We start from the raw sequence: 22385 nt of genomic DNA, 5'->3' as shown, positions 1-22385 counted from the left end.
AATAATCCCCACCTACTCTGATATAGCAGAAGGAGATAATCAGGTAGCTAACCAATTATTGCAAAATACCGAGGCTTTAAAAGTCAGGGTGGAAGGGTTAAAGGTGTGAGCAGCTGAAATCTAGTCTCCCTGGGAGTCGTGCCAGTGGGACATTAAGGGAAATCAATCCTGCTTCGACACAGAGTACCTTAGCAACACATTCAATGCAGCTGATGACACAATGCTTCTGCTCATCTCCCTCCCTCTCACTACTGAAAGCAGCTATCCAATAATTATAGACAGCTATATTTATGCCACTCTGCAGGATATAGATTACCCTGTTTCCTGTCCCTTTCAATGTCTTCTGTATTAATAATTTTTTTAAAAATAATTTTGATTGCATTTCAGAATTGCAGAAGGAATGTCCTGATCAATATACCGTATATATGTATATGTGTATAATGTGTGTATATATATATATATATATATATATATATATATATATAAAGATACATCAATATGTGTTCCCAGTGCTTGAGAAAAAATGATTCCATATATTATACTCTTTATATCTGTACTGTTTAGCTATTCCTTAGGCATGTACAGTACAAGGGGATCTTTCAACATATGCCGTGGTAATGTTACAGAAAATTAACAATGATTAATTCTGTTCTTCCATTTACACTCACTGGCAAAAAAATGAAGTAAAAAAAACACCATTACAATTTTGTGGACTGGTGCACAAAACTGATTACTCAAGACAGAATTGCACCAGTGCTGTATAAAGCAGTAAAATATTGCTTTCTTCTCTAGACACCATCCTTTCCTAATGCCAGACAATAACTTGTTGACTTTGTGAGCCATTTAGAGTATAAATAGCATATTATTTTTTCCCCAAAAATATATACTTTGAATGTAGGGATAAAGTTTGCTTTTGGCTAGTCCATTGGCACCTTTCCTGCATGTCAGAAATTATTAAATATAAAGAAAAAATAGTTTGGCAATCACAGAGCTATATCCTTTAAGAACATGAGGATGCACATGCAGCACGCCAGACCTGCAGGGTATTGCGAAGTGAGGTCACGGTTATGGGCAATCGAGGGTTACTCACTGTTCATAGGAGAACCCTGGGCAGGCTTGCAACAGTGAAGGTTAGGCTGACACAAAGTTCCTCTGGGGCACGCTCTGTATGTAGGGACCAGGCCTGATGGTGGATGAGGTGCCCTGGATGTTGCAGGTGTTTTGAGAGCCTGGGGCAAGGTCAGTTTAAGGATCGTGACGCCAGTGCCTGTAACGGTGGCACACCGATTTCCAGTAGCAATAATTGAGGTACACAGGTGGTATAGTGAACCAAACGTTGCTTTACTTATAACAGTCCAACTTTGTACATCAAGATGGTAATGCAGTCCCTTATATCATATGCTTCACAAGCAGGCTTATTTCAAATACTGGCAGGTATAATTCTGTGCAAGATACTCAGAGGGTAATCAACAACACACTCAGAATCAGGTTGTACCTTCTCCTCAGAAATAGTGTACACTGTTCTTTAGAACTCCTGTCTGGTTTCTATCCCAAGGCCCGGATGCCTAAATGCTGGCTTTAATCCTTGATAAATAATCTTCCTCCCGTATTGACCCTTGCTCTCACTTTATAGTTCCTCTACCCATCAGCTTACTTATCTTAATTGGATGCAATGGCTCTGCTTGGCTTGAGGGTTACTGCAGGTTTCTCCCAGGAGGCACATCTCTTCTGCTGGGGTAGATTCTTCTGAGCTATAATAGGTTCAGTAATACTTCAGGCAGGCTATAATCCTTCACTAGCCTCCTGGTAGTGGCTAGCAGTCAGGACTATCAAGCTGCATGTCAGGAGGAGGCCCTCAGCATATCTCTGGCTGGTGCCTTCTCACTTCTGTCTCCACAGACTCCTGACTATGATCTAACTCCTCCCTGTCTGGGCCTGAACATTTATACTAGGGGCTCCCTATCTCCCTCTAGTGTCTAGGATGCCTAACTACACCCTCATAGGCCTGCTATGCATGTCACAGGGGAACAATATACACAACAGCACATAGAAAATACATTAAAGTACATGGTAAATATAATATCACTGTCCCTTAGGAGTAGGAGTAACACGTGACCCAATTGACCCTTGTGTAGTGCCCACCCCTACCTAGTGGGACACTACACACATGTTACAGATAATGGTTGTGGACCAACTGTGTCTAGGAAACAGGTAGAAGTAAGTTGCCAAGAAGACAAATGGATTATAGCTTTTTACATATTCAGGCTAGCTAGAAAAACCGGGCAGGATCTATAGAGACTAGAGATTAGAGAATTTCTCAAAAATTTGATTCCGCTGGTAAGCCAAAAGATGGAGGAGGTAAAGGTAGACATAGGCCTTTTAAGAGCGGATATGCAAAATATGCGGGAGCACATTAAAGAGCCTGAACAGAGACTTTCCGATATGGAAGACCGAGTTAATCCGATACCTGCACAAATATCTGAATTGGAGAAGAAAGTGGAATTCTGGCAGCAGAAGTGTGATGACTACGAGAATCGCACACGTCGCAACAACCTGCGCATAATAGGATTACCGGAACGAGCAGAGGGTAATGATCCTTGCGTCTTCGTTACAACATGGCTCAAATCCACTTTCCTTATTGCGAATTTTTCAACTGCATTCATTGTGGAGAGAGCTCATAGAGTTCCCGCCAAAGCATTACCGGGAGCTCCCCTGCGACCGATGTTAGCCCGTTTATTGAACTCTACTGATAGAGATCTCATCTCATCCTTCAGCTAGCACGACGTAAACAAAATTTGTGCTTCGAAAATGCCACAATTATGCTCTTCCCGGATTTCTCTGCGGAATTACAACAACGCAGAGCTACGTTCATGGCAGTGAAAAATCGCCTCCGCGACTTAAATATACCATATTCTATGGCTTATCCAGCCCGGCTGAGAATCACAGATGGAGAAAGCAGTAAATTCTTCAATTCACCAGTGGAAGCTTTCAATTGGTTGGACAGTAAACATCGTTCTGCCAGAGCCCAAAGATGAAATTATCTTCAGGGACATTTGCTGTCTACTAGCCTACAATGTGAAGCGGATGCTCACTCAAGACCCACGACCACACCACTGGAACTTATACCTATTCATAACCATACCTTTTCTTTTCACAGGTATTAACTTAGCATGTGAATTCTCCTCATTTATCATCTTCCTCTTGCCTTATATCCCTTTTACCTGCTGTTATCGTCTATTCTTATCCAATTCCTGTCCGATCCTTTGCTTTGCTATAGCTATTTTGGCTTGTCGTTCAATAGTGTAATGTCATGCTGTGCCTTACAAGGATAAGTGCTGTGTGTGGAGAAAGGGAATTCACCTTACCATTAAGCTTCATCACATTTAAAGGCATTACCACCTTATATACTCATGCACCTAAGTTGAGCGTTTATACAATACTCACCTTAATGGGAGAAAGTTGGGGTATGTGAGTTTGTTTGTTACACCTGTTAATTAAGTGCAACTGGTAAACTCTACCACTAGTACACCCCGTCTGTTATTAGCCATGGGAACTTCAACTCTGTTTTACTACTAGCGGGACTGTGGAGACATTTGTTGGAAATAAGCTAAGTCCCAGGTCCTGCTATACTGTTCCATGTTATGTGTTAACCGTTCTGTACTATGATATTGCTATACAACAGAGCTCGTTGAGATGTGAGATAGTCGCTGAATTGGATAATGGGAATTCGCTATATCGGTATTTAGTATGGATCCAAAATAATTGGTTATATATGCTAAAATGGCTGACATACAGGTAATGTCATGGAATATTCGAGGTTTGGGAAGTGTCAGGAAACGTGCCATGGTATTCTCTGTGATTAGAAAGTTCAATCCCCATATCCTGTGTTTACAGGAGACTCACCTGACCGCAGAGACTACTAAAAGGCTTTGGAAGCCTTGGCTACAGTGGGCACAACACTCATGTTATACAAATATGTCCCGAGGTGTTTCCTTACTGGTACATAAGTCATTACGTTGGGAGCTCAAAAAAATGCAGATTGATCCTGCTGGTCGATACATATTTGTGGCAGCATACATTCAATGCAATCTATATGTTCTTCTTGGCATATACACTCACCTAAAGAATTATTAGAAACACCATACTAATGCGGTGTTGGACCCCCTTTTGCCTTCAGAACTGCCTTAATTCTACGTGGCATTGATTCAACAAGGTGCTGATAGCATTCTTTAGAAATGTTGGCCCATATTGATAGGATAGCATCTTGCAGTTGATGGAGATTTAAGGGATGCACATCCAGGGCACGAAGCTCCCGTTCCACCACATCCCAAAGATGCTCTATTGGGTTGAGATCTGGTGACTGTGGGGGCCATTTTAGTACAGTGAACTCATTGTCATGTTCAAGAAACCAATTTGAAATGATTCGAGCTTTGTGACATGGTGCATTATCCTGCTGGAAGTAGCCATCAGAGGATGGATACATGTTCTCATTCTGTTTACGCCAAATTCAGACTCTACCATTTGAATGTCTCAACAGAAATCGAGACTCATCAGACCAGGCAACATTTTTCCGGTCTTCAACAGTCCAATTTTGGTGAGCTCGTGCAAATTGTAGCCTCTTTTTCCTATTTGTAGTGGAGATGAGTGGTACCCGGTGGGGTCTTCTGCTGTTGTACCCCATCCGCCTCAAGGTTGTGCATGTTGTGGCTTCACAAATGCTTTGCTGCATACCTCGGTTGTAACGAGTGGTTATTTCAGTCAACGTTGCTCTTCTATCAGCTTGAATCAGTCGGCCCATTCTCCTCTGACCTCTAGCATCCACAAGGCATTTTTGCCCACAGGACTTCCGCATACTGGATGTTTTTCCCTTTTCACACCATTCTTTGTAAACCCTAGAAATGGTTGTGCGTGAAAATCCCAGTAACTGAGCAGATTGTGAAATACTCAGACCGGCCCGTCTGGCACCAACAACCATGCCACGCTCAAAATTGCTTAAATCACCTTTCTTTCCCATTCTGACATTCAGTTTGGAGTTCAAGAGATTGTCTTGACCAGGACCACACCCCTAAATGCATTGAAGCAACTGCCATGTGATTGGTTGACTAGATAATTGCATTAATGAGAAATAGAACAGGTGTTCCTAATAATTCTTTAGTTGAGTGTAAATACCCCCTCCTTCTTCTTTACAAATTATTCATCAAGCTATAAGTTTTTCTACTTCATATCCATTGGCTGGGGTGTTGTGCATGGGGGATTATAACATGACAATGTCTAATGCCCTAGATAGGTTTTACCCAAGAGGGATGCCAGATGGTATGGATGTGTCTGGATCCTCTCTAGCTAAATTAATGTAAGAGATTGGGTGGACAGGTTACGGTATGTGGCGGCTTAAATATCCTGAAGGCAAGACTTATTCCTGCCAGTCTGCTAGTCACAATAGTCTCTCTAGAATATATTATGCCATAGGGAACCCAGCTTTATGTTCTACTAACTACCAGATTGAGTACGGAGTGAAAGGAGTTTCTGACCACTCACCGTTACTCCTGACCTTTTTATCTGGACATAGGAAAGTTAGTCATTCAATGAAGATACATTCCTTTTGGCTTACCCTTTTTTCTCCCAATGATCGTATCCCAGACCAACTATCAGTATTCTTAGAGGATCATGCTGACAATGTCAACCCCTTGTTGAAATGGGATACGCTGAAGGCTTACTTAAGGGGATGTCTAAAATCATCCATCTCTTTTGTTAAGTGAGCTTCGGCCAGATTGGAAGAGGAAGTGGCATCCGAATGTTCTAATTTGGAGAGATTATATGTTCGTGACCCTACTGACCAAAATAAACAGAACTGGCTTTTAAAAGGGAGCCGATATCTAAATCTCCTGAAGGAAAAGGCCAATCGCAGGCTATTCTTTTCTAGGCAATACTACTTTGAGATGGGAAACCAATCTAGCAAACTACTAACTCATATAATTCAGCAAAATCATTCTCTCCAGCGATACTTCGTATAGGGGATGCAGATGGTAGTCTATTAACAGAACCTGAGGCTATTACCCGTAGATTTAGGGAATACTACCAATCGCTGTATACAAGTAGGGTGGAAAACACCTTGGAAGATGTTATGACCTATTTGTCAGATATAAGAAGACTCCTGTATTCCACTTGAATTTTAGTGCAAAGCTTTTATTTAGTGCGGTTCCAGTCAGAACGTTTTCGGCTGTGAAGCCTTCTTCAGTGCAACCGGATTGTGTCCGCAATAGGTCCAAGGGAAGCTTTGGATAGGGCAATTCCTCGGTGGTCAGCAGGAACGCTGCTGTCTGCATGGGCTCTGTGTCCCTTTCTGGCGTGCGGTCCGGGAGGCTGAGGCCTGTAATCCGGAATGTCATGGTATTTGGGCATTACTATCACCAAAGATGCAGACACCATTCATGCCTCCAATGTTAGACCTCTCTTGGATTACTGCAGAGATAAATTTAAAATCTGGGGAGGCCTACCGTTGTCGGTAGCAGGTTGCATTAATTTGGTTAAATTAATTGTGTTGCCCAAGTTCTTGTATGTTTTGGAACATGCTCCTTTCATTATTCCAAAGAAGATTTTTCAACAGTATAAATCTATGCTGGCACCTTTTATCTGGGGACCAAATAGGCATAAGCTTTCGGTAGATACTCTATGCCGTCAGAGAGGAAATGGGGGTATGTCATTGCCAGATTTGTATATTTACTATTTGGCGGGACAATTGCGTTATTTAAAGGCATGGTTGACAGTAGATGTCCAGATACCCAGATCAGAATATCTCTTGGCCACTTTTTTGAATATTAAGACATTATGTCCAGTTTTAGAACAGCCACATTTGTTTCCTATATAAAGAAGATGGATTGGTCACTCTTATATGGAAATATAGGATGTTTTATTTGTCATGTACTTAAAATGGATAAAAGTGAATAAATAAAATACATATAATAATCTTAACATGAATATATTCTCAACATAAAACACTTTGTATGTGATATTCAATATGCTATCCTGTATCTATCAAATATCACTAAAATGATAGCAGCCCCAAGGTGAGTACTGACAGCGTCAAATGTCTCTCTCTGCTTCCAGCCAGGCTATTCAGTCTTGATTGTGCTGTGAGCAGGTTAAATTGGAGAGATACATTGGCGCAAACAGTATCCACCTGAGGTCTTTGACACAAAATCAATTATGGAAACAATGTAACATCCAATGTTTAAAATATAAGACAACCATATGGTGGGTAAAAAACATCTTCCTTTTATCCTGTAAATATGTCCAAAGTCTATATTTGGCACAGAAAATTTGCAACTTTTGTGGGTAAGTAGCAAGGTATGTCAACTTTTCACTACTATTTTGCCCAGCAGTTTGGCGTTTGGCCAAGGTGACCAGTATGATACTTTTATGTCCCAGGCAAACGATATCAGAAGTGACACTTTGGCCGCCACAAATTGATAATGTGTTGCATCCGACTGCTATGATTGTGGCCGCGATACAAACGGATACTTCAGTTGAAAAAGCAATTCCTTCAGTTGTTGTTTTCCCAGGGGTAATTTAGGTTATAATACCCACTGCTTGTGGGCTTACCTTTAGTTGCACCGTCGAGTGAGTCGGGACTTGAGTTCGAGCTCTTGCTCCGATACAGCAGCCGGCGTCCCGGCTATGGAGCCGCTCGCGTCCCACGTGTCTTCCACAGATGGTTTAGATTGAATGTGAAGATCACTGACTTCTCTCCGTCGGCGCTGATAGATGATGTATTTGTTGCAGTTTGACACTGAATCCAAAGGGTTTTTTCTTTTCTTTATAGTGCACTTTATGGAACGATGGGGTATTTGTTAAAGGTTGTGACGCCAGACGCGTTTCGGGGAGACGCTTTCCCCTTCCTCAGTGGCATACCCCCATTTTGTGAATCAGTGAAATTTATACTAGTGCCAATCATTAGCAAAAACCGGGCTGGATCTTAGAAAGTCTCTTTCAGGATCAGGCTAGCAATTCGACATGCTGTTTGCACCCATGATTTCACTGCGTTTTTTTCTCCAAGTGTAGTTTTATGTCAGATTTACAGTTGTCTTATTTCAAAATATTCAATCCACAGAAAAACGGATCTCATATTCGATAAACTCTGTCTCATCATGTATTTGTTTATTAGAGCTAAAAACTTATAACTTATACTTTAAAATCATAAATACATAAAATTATGCATACTCAAGGCTGTTTTCCCAAGCTTTTTTAGGAGGACTATTCGCCCCTTCACTCAGGTTTTTTGTTAAAACGTCTTTTGGCTTAAGACACACACTTTGCTGCAAAAAACGCAGATGCGGTTTTACTGCGTTTTTTCAATAGTTTAGTGCGTTTTTCTTCTCATTCACTTTATATCAGAGGTGGAGTTGATCAGGGATGGTTCATATGTGGAATCCTCTATTTTATAATATATATATACACATATTTTATTATTTCTGGGTATCTGTCTGCGATAGATGGAAACGGGGTGGCACGTGTGGGGTAGAGGGAGAGTCGCAGTGCTGGAAAAAACAGCCTAACAGCGATTCTACATCGACACCCACACGGACCACCCAAAATCTAGATGAACCCAAATATTTCTAACTCCGCATTCAAACCTCTAGGTAGGAGACTACCGAATTCATAAATTTTTCTGGACTCCGCCCTTGATAGTCTCTCTATTTGATTACCTCCTCGCCAATGCTTCTCCACCCTTTCCAGCGCCATGAAAGAGAGACCTCTGGGGTCTTGCTGATGTACGTCCTTGAAATGCTTGGACAGCGAATGTTTTTCATAGCCCTTGGTGATATTATTAAGGTGTTCCGCTATCCTAACCTTCAAGGTACGTTTAGTCCGCCCGATGTATTGTCTCAGGCATGGACACTGGATTAAGTAGATCACATTGGTGGAGTTGCATGTGAGAAAATGCTTAATAGTCATAGTGTGTGAATTTTGTGTGGAGGTGGCTGTTGTTTTCCTAGGGAATTTTGTCTTTCTACAGCCCAAACAACTCCCACACCTATAAAAGCCTTTCGGTTGAAGCCAGTTTGGCCTTTCTTATTTTTCTCTTTTATTGAGGGGGCTATTTGAATTCCCAAATTAGGAGCTCTTGAGTATGTGATTTTGGGGATCGGAGGTAGGAGCATCCCTATAGTTTTATCTCTATGTAGATGATGCCAATGGGACCTTATAATGGATTCTACTTGTTTTGCCTGAGTATTATAAGGCATGGTTGACAGTAGATGTCCAGATACCCAGATCAGAATATCTCTTGGCCACTTTTTTGAATATTAAGACATTATGTCCAGTTTTAGAACAGCCACATTTGTTTCCTGGACAGCTTCTACCATTACATAGGTTGGGTATCCAGGTATGGAAAGCCTGAAAAAATTTGCATAACTTTGAGGATCATATTCCGGATACCCCTCTATGGGATAACCCCATGTTTCCTTCTCTGATATCCTTACCTGGAATTCAATTCTGGAAACAACACAATATCTGCTTATTGGTAAATGTCTATGCTGATAATGTCTTTTGTACCTACGACATACTGAGTACTAGATATAACTTACCCAGAAGCTCGTTTCATAAATATCTACAAATCCGTCACTCTCTGCAAACACATTTTGGTACAAACCGATTTATTCTTACTAACTTTCCTATGATTGGGGTAGTTCAATCTCAGGGCCCCAAAGGATTTATATCAGGGCTTTATACTCATCTACTGAATGCTAAACTTAAGTTAAACCCCTTAAAGATTATCCCCAAGTGGAAGTCGTTGATACCAGACCTCACTGACGATGATACTGAGGAGATTCTAGAATCACCCTTACTGGTGTCTCCGGCTATAAATAACAGGTTTATTCAACTGTGTATAATACACCAGGGATACCTCTCCCCTCTGCGTCTGGCTAAAATTGGTTCCCTATCACATTCTTGTTGTCACAGATGTTCTATGGAAAGAGCCAACTTTTGGCATTTAATATGGATGTGCCCATACATCCAGGGGTTTTGGATAAAAGTTACAGATTTTTTAACTATCCTTATGGGACATACAGTACTTATGAATCCTAAATTATGTATCTTTGGCATCCTAGATGAAGAAACATAGGATCATTATAGCAGAATATTTCTGAGAGAGCCTTTGTTCTTGGCCCGGAAGGCAGTGGCAATCAGATGGATGGCGGAGAGAGGTCCCACATTAAATCAATGGAAAACATTGGTGAATACTGTCATACCATATGAAAATATAGTATACAAGAATAGGGGTTGTGCTCCTAAATTCACTAAAATATGGGGGAGATGGTGTTCCTCACCGCAATCAATGTATTCTCATCAGGAGTTGTCTAGTTCTTTGGCTATCATGTCTCGGCGACTGTGATCTTATATAATAATGCAATACAAACGTCATATATGAACAGTGTTTATTTTGCAAAGTGAATATGACATGACATAGTACAGCTTGTTTTTGTTGTGCATACTACTCAGTGTGTACTTTTTGTATACCTTATATATTTTATTTGTTCAATAAAATGAATAAAAAAAAAAAAAAGCTATTTCCTGGCTGCAGAGAGCCTGTATAGTGGTGCAGAACACTGTGCCTTGCAGTAACATGCATAGGGAGCCAGTATGACATGCAGATGACAGGCATCGCTCTTAGAATCACTGCACACTTTACTTATTTGGGCAGTTACAGGGCCAAAACTGACCAAATAACTCAAGTGTGGACTTACAGTTAAATGAAGTCAAGAAGAATCGCACTCCTTTTACACCGTCCTCAGCTGATTCCAAAAAGATGTCTACAGAACCTGTTCTATTAAATGCTTATACAAGCAGAGCCCCCCCGACAGGGTGGAGAGGGTGTCAGCAGTAAGTTTGTGTTGACATCACTGATTATTTTGCCCTTCCTTTAATCCGTCAGAACAATAACCCCCAAAAAACGGATCCTGTCTGTTGAGCATCTGCCTTCACTCAGTCAGCATTTGGTCAGTAATCCATCAGTATTGCTAAAGCCCAAAAAACAGGAGTAGATACAAAACAGAGATGACACGTGAATGGAATATTGTCACGATAGGTAAGATAAGGGAAGGAAACAGAACACGACAAGGCAAACAAAACAACTGACTAGGCCCCAAATGCTAGGGAACAAAGGGGTGACCTCCAAGCAATCCCTAAAACATTTTCCCTAAGCTGCTATGCCTATGTGAATATCTCGATGGTAGATATGCACATGCCCACGTACCTAAGACTATAACACACTGAACCAAACCCTCAGCTGTAGGGAATAGGAAAAGAGACACCCAGCTCCTTCAACAACCGAAAGAGCTAGCATCACCCTAGAGGCCTAGTAAAAACAGACACAGAAGGAAAAAAAGGGAAAAGGACTTATCTAGAGATGTGTTGGAGCAGACGATCCACCAAACTACTAGAGCTCACACAAGACAGAACTATAACCCGCAAAGGCTATAGGGAGAGGGAGGAATAAATAGCCTCACCAATTACCTAAAGAACAACACCTGGAAGGAGGTGGGATTCAGTTCAAACCCACAACAAAACAAACTAACTGTCAGATCGAGTCACATGCAGCAACTATGACAGATCTCCTCAGAACACCCACAGGGCAAGGCGTGACAAATATTTGCATTTCTTTTGTGTTTTGTACCCACTCCTGCTTTTGGCTACCAAATCATAAGCCAATTCTGATGCAAAATAGGGACCATGTCATGCAGGCCTTACAGCTGCTACATAAACAGGATCCGTTGTGCGTCCCATTTTTCCTTCCTTCTGACAGATCAGAAGAAGGGTCAAATAAATAATGATGTCAGCAAGGCCAAAAATGCAAAATATTGGCCAAGTCATGGAGTGGGGAGGATTGGAACAGCATTGAAGTCCACGGAGTGGCCCAGTGACATAGTGGTGAGGTGGCAGCAGCATGAGGAGACCACAGAGTGGTGAGGTGGCAGCAGCATGAGGAGACCATAGAGTGGTGAAGTGGCAGCAGCATGAGGAGTCCACAGAATGGTGATGTGAGAGCAGCCTGAGGAGACCACGGATTGTCACAATGACAGAGTGTGGAGGTGGCAGCAGCATCAGGAGGAGGCCATAGACTGGCAAGGTGACATAGTGTGGAGGTGGCAGCAGCAGCATGAGAAGGCCACAGAGTGGCACAATGACAGAGTGTGGAGGTGGCAGAAGGAGCATAAGGAGACCACAGAGTGCCAGGTGATAAAGTGGGGAGGTGGGTGGCAATAACAGTACCCATTGACGATGGTGGGTCTAAGAAGGAGCACTTGGCATCAGATGTGTGGCATCAGGCGGGTGGCAGCATCAGAATAGTACCTGAAGCAGGTGGCCAGAAGAAACCGGTCTGTTTTGTCAAGGTTTGGGTGAGGCAGAATGGATGATCTAATCTGATACATCAGGCATTGGTGGGTGGAAATTCTGGCTGATCTACACCTGATTCATCTTGACAAAGGTCAGTCTCTCCACATTTTGGGTGGACAGGCGAGTTATTCTTGGGGTAACTATGGCCCCTGCCACACTAAACACCCGCTCTGATTCCACACTACTGGTCGGGCAGGACAGCTTTTCCAGATAACAACTCTGCCCGTTGCGGCCACAAATCCAGTTTGGCTTCCCAGTAGTCCAGCGGATCTTCATTGTGGGGTGGCACCTGCTGGTTCAGGTCCTGCTCCAGGTCTAGCTGCTGCTGCTGATAAGTAGTGTCTTCACTAGGCGGGTTAAGAAAGCTGCTCATCATCGACTCTAGACTCAAGCTGCTGCTGATGGAGCTGGTACTGCTCCTACCCCCCCCCCCCGCCACAGCAGCCATGGCAGTAGAACGAGAGCACAGAGGAACCCCCGGTCAGACCTGAGAGAGGATGGACAATGGCAGCGGCCAACTGACTACATAAGATGTCTCTATAGAAGTTCAGTTTGTACTCCTCTCAGCGGGTGTAAAAAAGGCCCACATTTTGGACCGGTAGCGAAGGTCAAACAAGGTGGAGAGCCAGAAGTCATCCCTCTGCCGAATGGTGACAATTTGGCTGTCACTACCCAAGCAAGTGAGCATGCAACGGGCCATTTGCGTAAGTGACTCGGAGGGACTCCCTGCCTCCATCTTCACTGCATACTGCCACAGTGTGCCTGGGTCATCTGCATCTTCTTACTCATCTCCCTCTTGCTCCTCCAGCTTCTCCTGCTCCTCCTCTCCTGTCACCTGTGTGGAAAATCCACCTATTTCACTACACATTGCTTGTGCTCCAATGTCCTCCTCCTCCTCCAGTTCAGCCCCCACAGGGCTCATGTGGCCATTAAATGTAGGTGCCACGTCTCCAGTCCCCTGACCAGCCATATTTAGCCGCATCTGTTCCAGAATATGAAGCAGTGGAATGACTTTGTTCATCCTGTAGTCCTGGCGACTGACAAATAACATGGTATCCTCCATATGTCTGAGCAAACGGCAGGTGTCACGTATGAGCTGCCTGTACTTCTGTCCGCTTGGATCATAAAGAATTAGTTTGTGGCCTTTCTCTGTTCAAATAATCGGTCCAGCATATGGAGGGTGGAATTCTGATGGGTGGAAACGTTGCATATCAGCCTATGTTGTGGGACGCCATTCTGCCGCTGTAGCTCAAGGAGGGTGTGCTTTGCGGTGTACGAGTGGCTTAAGTGCATGCAAAGTTTCCTGGCCATTTTTAGGATGTCTTGCAGATGGGTGGAAGACTTCAGGAACCGCTTGACAACCAGATTGAACACGTGCACAATGCAGGGCAGGCGCATGGCTCAGCCCTCCTTGACGCAGTGCCGACACCATGTTCTTTCCATTGTTGGTCACCATGGTTCCAATTTTGAGTTGTCGCATAGAAAGCCAGGATTCGATTTCTTGATGAAGGACACAGAGCAGTTCCTCCCCTGTGTGACTCAGTTCGCCCAGGCAAACGAGGTGTAGAACAGCGTGTACATGTGGAATGCAGGCGGAGCACTGTGAATTGTCCCTGCAGTGGAGGCTGAGGACCAGTGGCGTACCTACCATATAGGCAGACAACGCAGCTGCTATGGGGCCCGTGAGAAAGAGGGGCCCGAAGTGGAGAGAAGACCCCGCCCCCTAATTGCTCCTGTTTATCTTTCTAAAGCTAAAGGACCTTTGATGATGTCATCAGAGGTCCTGTAAGGGAACTGCACAGTGTAAAGTGTAGTTCCCAGGTTAGAACAGTGCATCTGCCAGGACCTGTGATGACATCATCTTCAACATCACAGGTCCTGCAGAATCTAGCAAAGGAACTGCACCAAAAATGGTGTAGTTCCTAGGTTTTAAAGGTATATCTGCCAGGACCTGTGATGACATCATCACAGGTCCTTCAACCCCTAACAGCAAGTATTAGAAGTTTACAAGCAGCTCTGCATGGATCCATACAGACTGGAATGGAGTGGTAAGAGGAGGTCCTCCGCTTTTCATCATTTACCCCCCCTCCATGCCCTGTTTTTACTCATTGCTCACTCATGTATAATACTTCAGACAGTTACAGTGACCACTACCTCATGTACCTCACACACAGTGACCATAATATATAACTGACCACATATTTCTGTAAACACTGCATCTACAGTATTATACCTTCTATGTCTCACATCAATACACTGCTCTGTGTGTGTATATATATATATATATATATATACACACATACACATACACACTCTGCATATATTACACAGTATTATGCATGCAATATGTACAGATATATAGTATATACCGCAGTGCACTGATATGTGAGGTACGAGGTATAATAGATGCAGTGTGTACAGATATATAGTATATACCGCAGTGCACTGATATGTGAGGTACAAGGTATAATAGATGCAGTGTGTACAGATATATAGTATATACAGCAGTGTACTGATATGTGAGGTATGAGGTATAATAGATGCAGTGTGTACAGATATATAGTATATACAGCGGTGTACTGATATGTGAGGTATGAGGTGTCAATGCACTGCTGTATTTACTATATATCTGTACACACTGCATCTATTATACCTCGTACCTCACATATTACACTACTGTATATACTGTATACCTGTATACACTGCATATATTATACCCCGTACCTCACATATCAGTACACTGCTGTATATACTATATACCTGTACACACTGCATATATTATACCCTGTACCTCACATATCAGAACACTAGGGAATATACTATATACCTGTACACACTGCATCTATTATACCTCTTTTGTGTGCCAGGGCTGTTTTGTAATCCCAATCCGGCCCTGATGGCATAAATTATAAAACGCAGCAGCAAGAATAGTTCATGGAACAAAAGGAGGGGCTATAAAAGGGGAATGGGGGCCCAATTTAGATTCCTGCTATGGGGCCCAGTGATTTTTATGTACGCCCCTGCTGAGGACACAGTTCTCTGAAAGGTGCAGAGTCCACCACTTGGAAAGGGAGGGACTGCAGCACCAGCAACTTGGCCAGGAGCATGCTTCAGCTTCTGCGCTGTTGGATGAGTGCACGCATACTGTTGTCTCTTGGCAATCGCTTCTGTGATCGATTGCTGACGGAATGGCTGACGAGGAAGAGAAGGAATTGCAGGAGCATCAGGGCCAGCAGATGATGGAAAGCACAGACAGCTCCCTTCAGCTGAGGTGGTGGAGCCTTGACCACCTGAAATCGGGTGCGTGCCACTGGGTGATGCAGCGTTTTCTGCGGAAGTCTGGATCACCACATTGGAACCACGGTTCTCCCAGGCCACTTTATAGTGATGCTGCATATGTTGACACAGGGCCGTGGTGCCAACATTGGCACCCTGGCCATTCTTCGCCTTCTGACCACAGATTCAACAAATGGCCGTGTTCACCTCCTCCGGTGGCTTAACAAAAAACTTCCACTCCGCCGAGTAGGGGATTTTACCCCCAACACTCCAAGCTGACTGACTGCACAGCCGCTGTCTCTGTGAACCCCTGCACCACTATTTTCTGGGCAGGTAGGCTCCTGCGAAGCGGGCGTTTACCCCGGGCAAGTTTGGCTCCTGACCTCCCACTACTGTCACCGTGCTGACTCACGGCCATGCTACCGACTTCCTGCCTCCGCCGCTTCATCATCATCAAGTACTGTCTGCACGTCACTGATGTCCTCCTCAATGGTCTGAGGCAGGAGCCTGACTGCTGCCACGCCACTCTCCTCAACACTACTTGCTAGCCTACTGGAGGAAGCGGCTGATATCTTCTCCGGATCTTGGCTGGGCAGTCACTGCTGACTGTCCTCTAGTAGCTCGTCCTCGCTGTAAAGTGGAGCTGAGCCCACAGCATATAATACTTGTCTGGATGAGGGAACAGTAAAGGACAGAGGAAGGTTGAGGACAGGTGAGGGCACAGGGCTTGCTCCCGGGCCATGGCAACTAAGGGTTGCATCTGACGAACCCACTGACTCTTGGCTGGGGGTGTCTGATGTCACTTGGGATGAAGTGGATGACCGAGTCAACCATTCAAGCACCGCTGGGTTGCTGGTCAAGACGCGACTGCTAGATGACACCAGAAGCCTCTCAAAGTGACCCCTACTTCCACGCTTTCTTACTCTACTGTAACCTGTGCCTGTGCCAGAAACATTTAGAACTCTGCCCCTCCCCTGTGCAGGGCCTGTCACTTCTCTGTCTGACATACTGTTAGATCAAATAAATAAATAAAAAGGAAATTAATACACCCCATAAAAGTCAGTAATTTTGTCACTTCACCTCACAACAGCTAACAAGCCTTTTTTCCACTAGTACACCACAAAAAAGAATTTAAAGCATATAACTGCGCTACTGAACGGCAAATAAGACTTTTTTTTCCACTAATACACCCCAAAAAAAGGCTATAATTTTGTGACTTCACTGCACATGGCAAATTAGCCCTTTTTTTTCCACTAAAGTCTCATTCACATGTCAGTATCCAGCTGAAATTCGTGAGCAGCTGATCGTCAACTTCGATTCGCTTATCTCTAATAGAGACCAACTGGTCAGGCCATAAAGTGAGGAAACAGCAGAGCTTATATAACCCAGGCTAAACAGCAATTGGGATCAGCCATGTGGCAATATACTGAGTAAGAGGTCAACCCTTGCAGTTCTGCAACTGAGGTGAGATACAACAAACAATGGCCCTAATAAACATACAGTAAGTTGGCACCCATGCGCACAGGACAGTGGCAGCCATGAACTGCCAAGGTAACCCATCAGGACCAGGACTTTGTTTACATGATTTTTTTCCAAACCTTCTTGGATCATTACTTCAGTCAGCCAGGACAAGCCTAGAGATGAGTTAATTTCCTCATATCCATTTCGCTTCTGATTCTCTTGATTGCACTGTCAGATTTGGTTTGATTTGAATAAATTAGATCAGGAGAAAAAAGTTGAAAAGTTGTGTATGACACTCTGGGGTCTCCTAGGACTGTATTACACCATTTTATTAAGGCATGAAAAATATGTGACATAGATCCACTAAAGCAGTTACCGTATATACTCGAGTATAAGCCGACCCGAATATAAGCCGAGGCCCCTAATTTTACCCCAAAAAAATGGGAAAAATTATTGACTCGAGTATAAGACTAGGGTGGGAAATGCAGCTGTAATGCAGAGTGTATGTGTATATAATGCACACACTCTACATTATATACACACATTTTCAAGAGGGTCACTCAGATTGATGGGAGTCTGACTCTGACTCCCTGTATTTAATGCAGAGTGTGTGCATTATATACACACACACTCTGCATTAAATACAGGGAGCCATCCACAGATCTCCCACCTAAACAGTGCCATCCACAGATCTCCCCCCTAAACAGTGCCATCCACAGATCTCCCCCCTTAACAGTGCCATCCACAGATCCCCCCTAAACAGTGCCATCCACAGATCCCCCTAAACAGTGCCATCCACAGATCCCCCTACAGTGCCATCCACAGATCCCCCTCCCCGACGCTCACAGCAGTATATTTATAAAATAATCAGTAACTACTTTAACTTTAATCATTGCTCATTGCTGAGCTCTTTACTCTGATTATTTGGATATCTTACTTTGTCTTAGCTCCGGTAATAGCAGGCAGTGCGGGCGGGCGGCGCTCACTCACTGACGTCACGCGCCTGCTTCTCCCACTAGGCGGCGCAGGCGCGTGACGTCAGTGAGTGAGCGCCGCCCCCCGCACTGCCTGCTATTACCGGAGCTAAAACAAAGTAAGATATCCAAATAAATAATCCAGGGCTTTACTCATTATCTCCTGGGGGGGCCCCGTGGGCCCCCCTGACTTAGGGGCCCAGTCGCAATTGCGACCGCTGCGACCCCTATAGCTACGCCACTGTTGGTCTGTATTATGGCAATGTAAGTTGCCATAATACAGACCTAGACTAGAGTATAAGACGAGGGGGCTTTTTGAGCACAAAAATATGTGCCAAAAAACTCGTCTTATACTCGAGTATATACGGTACATGCCAGATTCTTTCAATCATCATATAAAACAGTATATAGAACAGTATAAATATGTATAACACAAAAGATAAAACATAACCATGTCATAGTATCTGATAAGGAGGGGTAAGAGGAATAGGAGGGGAGGGGTGAGAGGTAGAGGGCCAGACTGAAAGGAATAGGAGAGCAGGTAAGGAGCGGTATGAAAGGGAAAGGGTATGGGATAGGGAAGGGAGAAATCAATTGAACATTGTTAGATAGTGGGTCCACTATCCCGAAAAATTATAACTACCAATATAGATGTCTCTCATAGAGTAATAAATCCTCTGTATATTTCCCAAGGCCGCCAAAGCTTAAGGAATTGGATGTGGGATCTAGTTTCCCAGCTGGAAATCTGCACCATACGATAAATATGGTCACACTTTAGAAGCCATTGGGCCGTCGGGGGTGGGGAAGTAGACTTCCAATAAGTAGCCACTAATTCTTGCAATCGCTATCAGGTAGCTACTGAGTTTCCTAATATGGCTTGGTCATAGATATTTAAAAGGCATACATGTGGAGTAGGAGGGATAGTATTTTTACAGATTTGCGATATGGTGTTGCAAATATCTCGCCAAAAGGAGTGTATTATGGGGCGCCCCCACCAAATGCGTATAAAGGAGTCAAAAACCTGATGACACCTAAAATATATGAAACTAATAGCTGGAAAAATGACATGTAGTATGTCTGGTGTGAAATTTGACACACTAAGAGTACTATCACACTTGCGGCAGAGGATTCTGGCAGGCAGTTCCGCCGATGGAACTGCCTGCCCGATCCGTTATTCCGGCAAGTGTTCAGGATTTTTGGCCGGAGAGAAAACTGCAGCATGCTGCGGTATTTTCTCCGGCCAAAAAAACATAAGAGGGACTGAACTGATGCCTCTTGATGCATACTGAACGGAATGCTCTCCATTCAGAATGCATTAGGATAAAACTGATCAGTTTTTTTCCGGTATTGAGCTCCTGTGACGGAAAAGTAAAACGCTAGTGTGAAAGTACCCTTAGATATTTTTGAAGTCAATGCTAATAAGTAAGATTTGTCTTTATGAGTAAATGTAACTTTAAGATCTGTCACCCATTTTTTGGTATAAGCAAACCCTCGAGGGCAAACATGAGATACTAAGCTAGCATAAATAATGTTCCAGGACTGGGTTTGGCACATACTTCTCAAATGGCATGAGCTCATTCCATAAGTTGAGGGATATCATGGAAAATTTTTTGTTATTTTGCTTGCCTGATTGGAATTTTTTCCCCTAAAATGAGGAAAATTGGCTTCTACCCCACGTTTTTTTTTTAATTTCCCTGGATCAACTTGCAGGATCCCAGCATGAACTGGATGGACACATGTCTTTTTTCAGCCCTACAAACTATGTTACTATGTTAATTATACACACCTAATAAAAAATTAAAAAATATGTTGATGACTCGTTTTTCCTTCCAACAATTTATTCCCTCCTAATGTGCTAGATATGGGGTAAAATTATACAAGGTGTGTGCAGTCTTCCTGACTATGAGTGAATATGAGGGCAGAGACCGCCAACTTAATCCTCCAGGCTGCCCAGAAATTATTGGGGCATGAGGCAAAATAGTGTGGGAATTATTGGCGGCATTCTGCACAAAGGGTACCTTGTGTACGCTGATAATTGTTACACTAGTGTACCCCTTTTTAAACCCCTCCATGTGCAGTACGCCAGTCCTTCAGGGTGAGCGAGTGTGAGGTCACAGGGGGCAATTAACAGACCGAGGGTTACTCTTAGTACTCACAGTTTGTAGTATACCCTGGACAGGCGTACAGCAGTGATGAAGAGGCTGGCACGTAGATCCTCTGGGGCACTCTCTAGATATAGGGACCAGGCCGGGTGATAGGTGAGGTGCCCTGGATGTTCAAAGTTTAGCATGCCTGTGGCAAGATCCCTTACAGTTTGTGATGCCAGTGCCGGTAACAGTGGCACACCGATTATTAGGAGGAATAATGGAGGTACACACGATTGCAGTGAACTAGAATTCTTCTTTACTGAACAGTTCAATTATGTACAAACTCCAGACAGTTCCATAAGAAGAATATTTGGTAACAGGCAGGCTTTACATAGGTGGCAGGTAGAATCCTAGCAAGATAACTCAGGGGGAATTAAACTCACAGATCAGGCTGTACTTTCTGCAGAATCCTGTCTGGCTTTCTCCAAGGCCCGTATGCCTAATAGCTGGCTTTATCCTTGGGTAGGGAAACCTCCTCTGGTATAAATCCTCTTGCTGAACAATAAACTTCTGCCCCTCAGCTTTCCACTTGGCTGGGTAGGATTAGCACTGCTCTGTACTCTGCAGGGTGCAGGATGACTTCAGGAGAAAACTTCTTCTCCTGGACTCAGGTTAGGAACCTGGACTATCTAGCTGCATGGTAGAAGCTGATGCTTAGCTATTACCTGACTAAAGTCAACACTGACCTCTCCCACACTCTCCCTGGACTGGACCTATCTATATATATTAGGGGGTTCCCTAGCTCCCTCTACAGCCTAGGAGGAGAAACTACACCCCTAGCAGGCCTGGTACACAGGAATTAACATGAAAATATGCATTACAATGCAGCAAACACCATGACCATGCTCCACAAGAGGTGGGGAACAACATGACCCAATTGACCCTTGAGTAGTGCCCACCTTTACGTAGTGGGACACTACACATGCACCGAACATAGGGAATTGTGGGACAGTGCATAAAAACAGAGTGGGATTCCCACAACCATTGGTGTCTAAGAGTTTGGATAAAGGAGCATCCTTCAGCCTTGCAAGGAACCAGCTGCTTGCAGTGAAGTTGAAGGACAGGAAGGATGGCCCTGAAACATTTTCAATTTGTGTTCTAAAAGCCATTTGGTGCTCCTTTACATTATGTGTGTCAAGACATAAGATGAGCAAATCGAAGTTGACGAACTGGAATTTGATCTGAATTTCATGAAAAATTAGATTCACACCAAATCCGAATTTCCTCACACTTCGTGGTAACGAATCACATTTTTTCCAAATATGGCTGCTGCACGTGCTTAGGATATGGAGCAAAGAACTCTGGGAACGAGGAATCACCCACAATGCCATGCATGCAGCCAATGAGCAGCCAGCCCCTGTGATGTCACAGCCCTATAAATAGCCTCAGCCATCTTGGATGCTGCCATTTTCCAGTGTACTTAATGCAGGGAGAGATGTGAAAGGCGCTAGGGACAGTGCTAGGAAAGACTTCATTGTGCTAAAAAAGCGATTTACAAGTTCAGGGAAAGATTATTCAAGGTGTAGTGAAAGGATAGGGAGGCATCATCTACACTATAAAAGGTGAACAGAGTGAAATAGGAGAGTATACAGCCTGGGTAATAGGAGTGATTCTATTACACCTTGCTGCACTAACTGGGGATCCAAATTGGTGTTATACTACTGCTTTTAGGTTGTTTGCACTATATAATACATCACTAATTCCAGCAAACCTTGCTTGTGATTGGGGTGCAAGTTCTGTGTGATACTGCCATTTATAGGGTGTATGAATAGGAAAGATACGTACGTCCTATTAGCCATTCTGCATTGATTTTACATTGTTTAACTTTTTTTGGGGGGTGTATTAACCGCTTCCCGACCGCCTAGCGCACGGATGCGTCCTGGAGGCGGTCGATTCATTTCTCCTGGACGCATCCGTGCGTCATCTCACGAGACCCGAGATTTTCTTTGAACGCGCGCACACAGGCGCACGCGTTCACAGGATCGGAAGGTAACCGAGTGGATCTCCAGCCTGCCAGCGGCGATCGTTTGCTGGCAGGCTGGAGATGCGATTTTTTTAACCCCTAACAGGTATATTAGACGCTGTTTTGATAACAGCGTCTAATATACCTGCTACCTGGTCCTCTGGTGGT

This window comes from Bufo bufo, chromosome 2 (assembly GCF_905171765.1).
Source record: "Bufo bufo chromosome 2, aBufBuf1.1, whole genome shotgun sequence".
NCBI lineage: Eukaryota > Metazoa > Chordata > Amphibia > Anura > Bufonidae > Bufo > Bufo bufo.
This window is presented reverse-complemented; position numbering follows the sequence as displayed.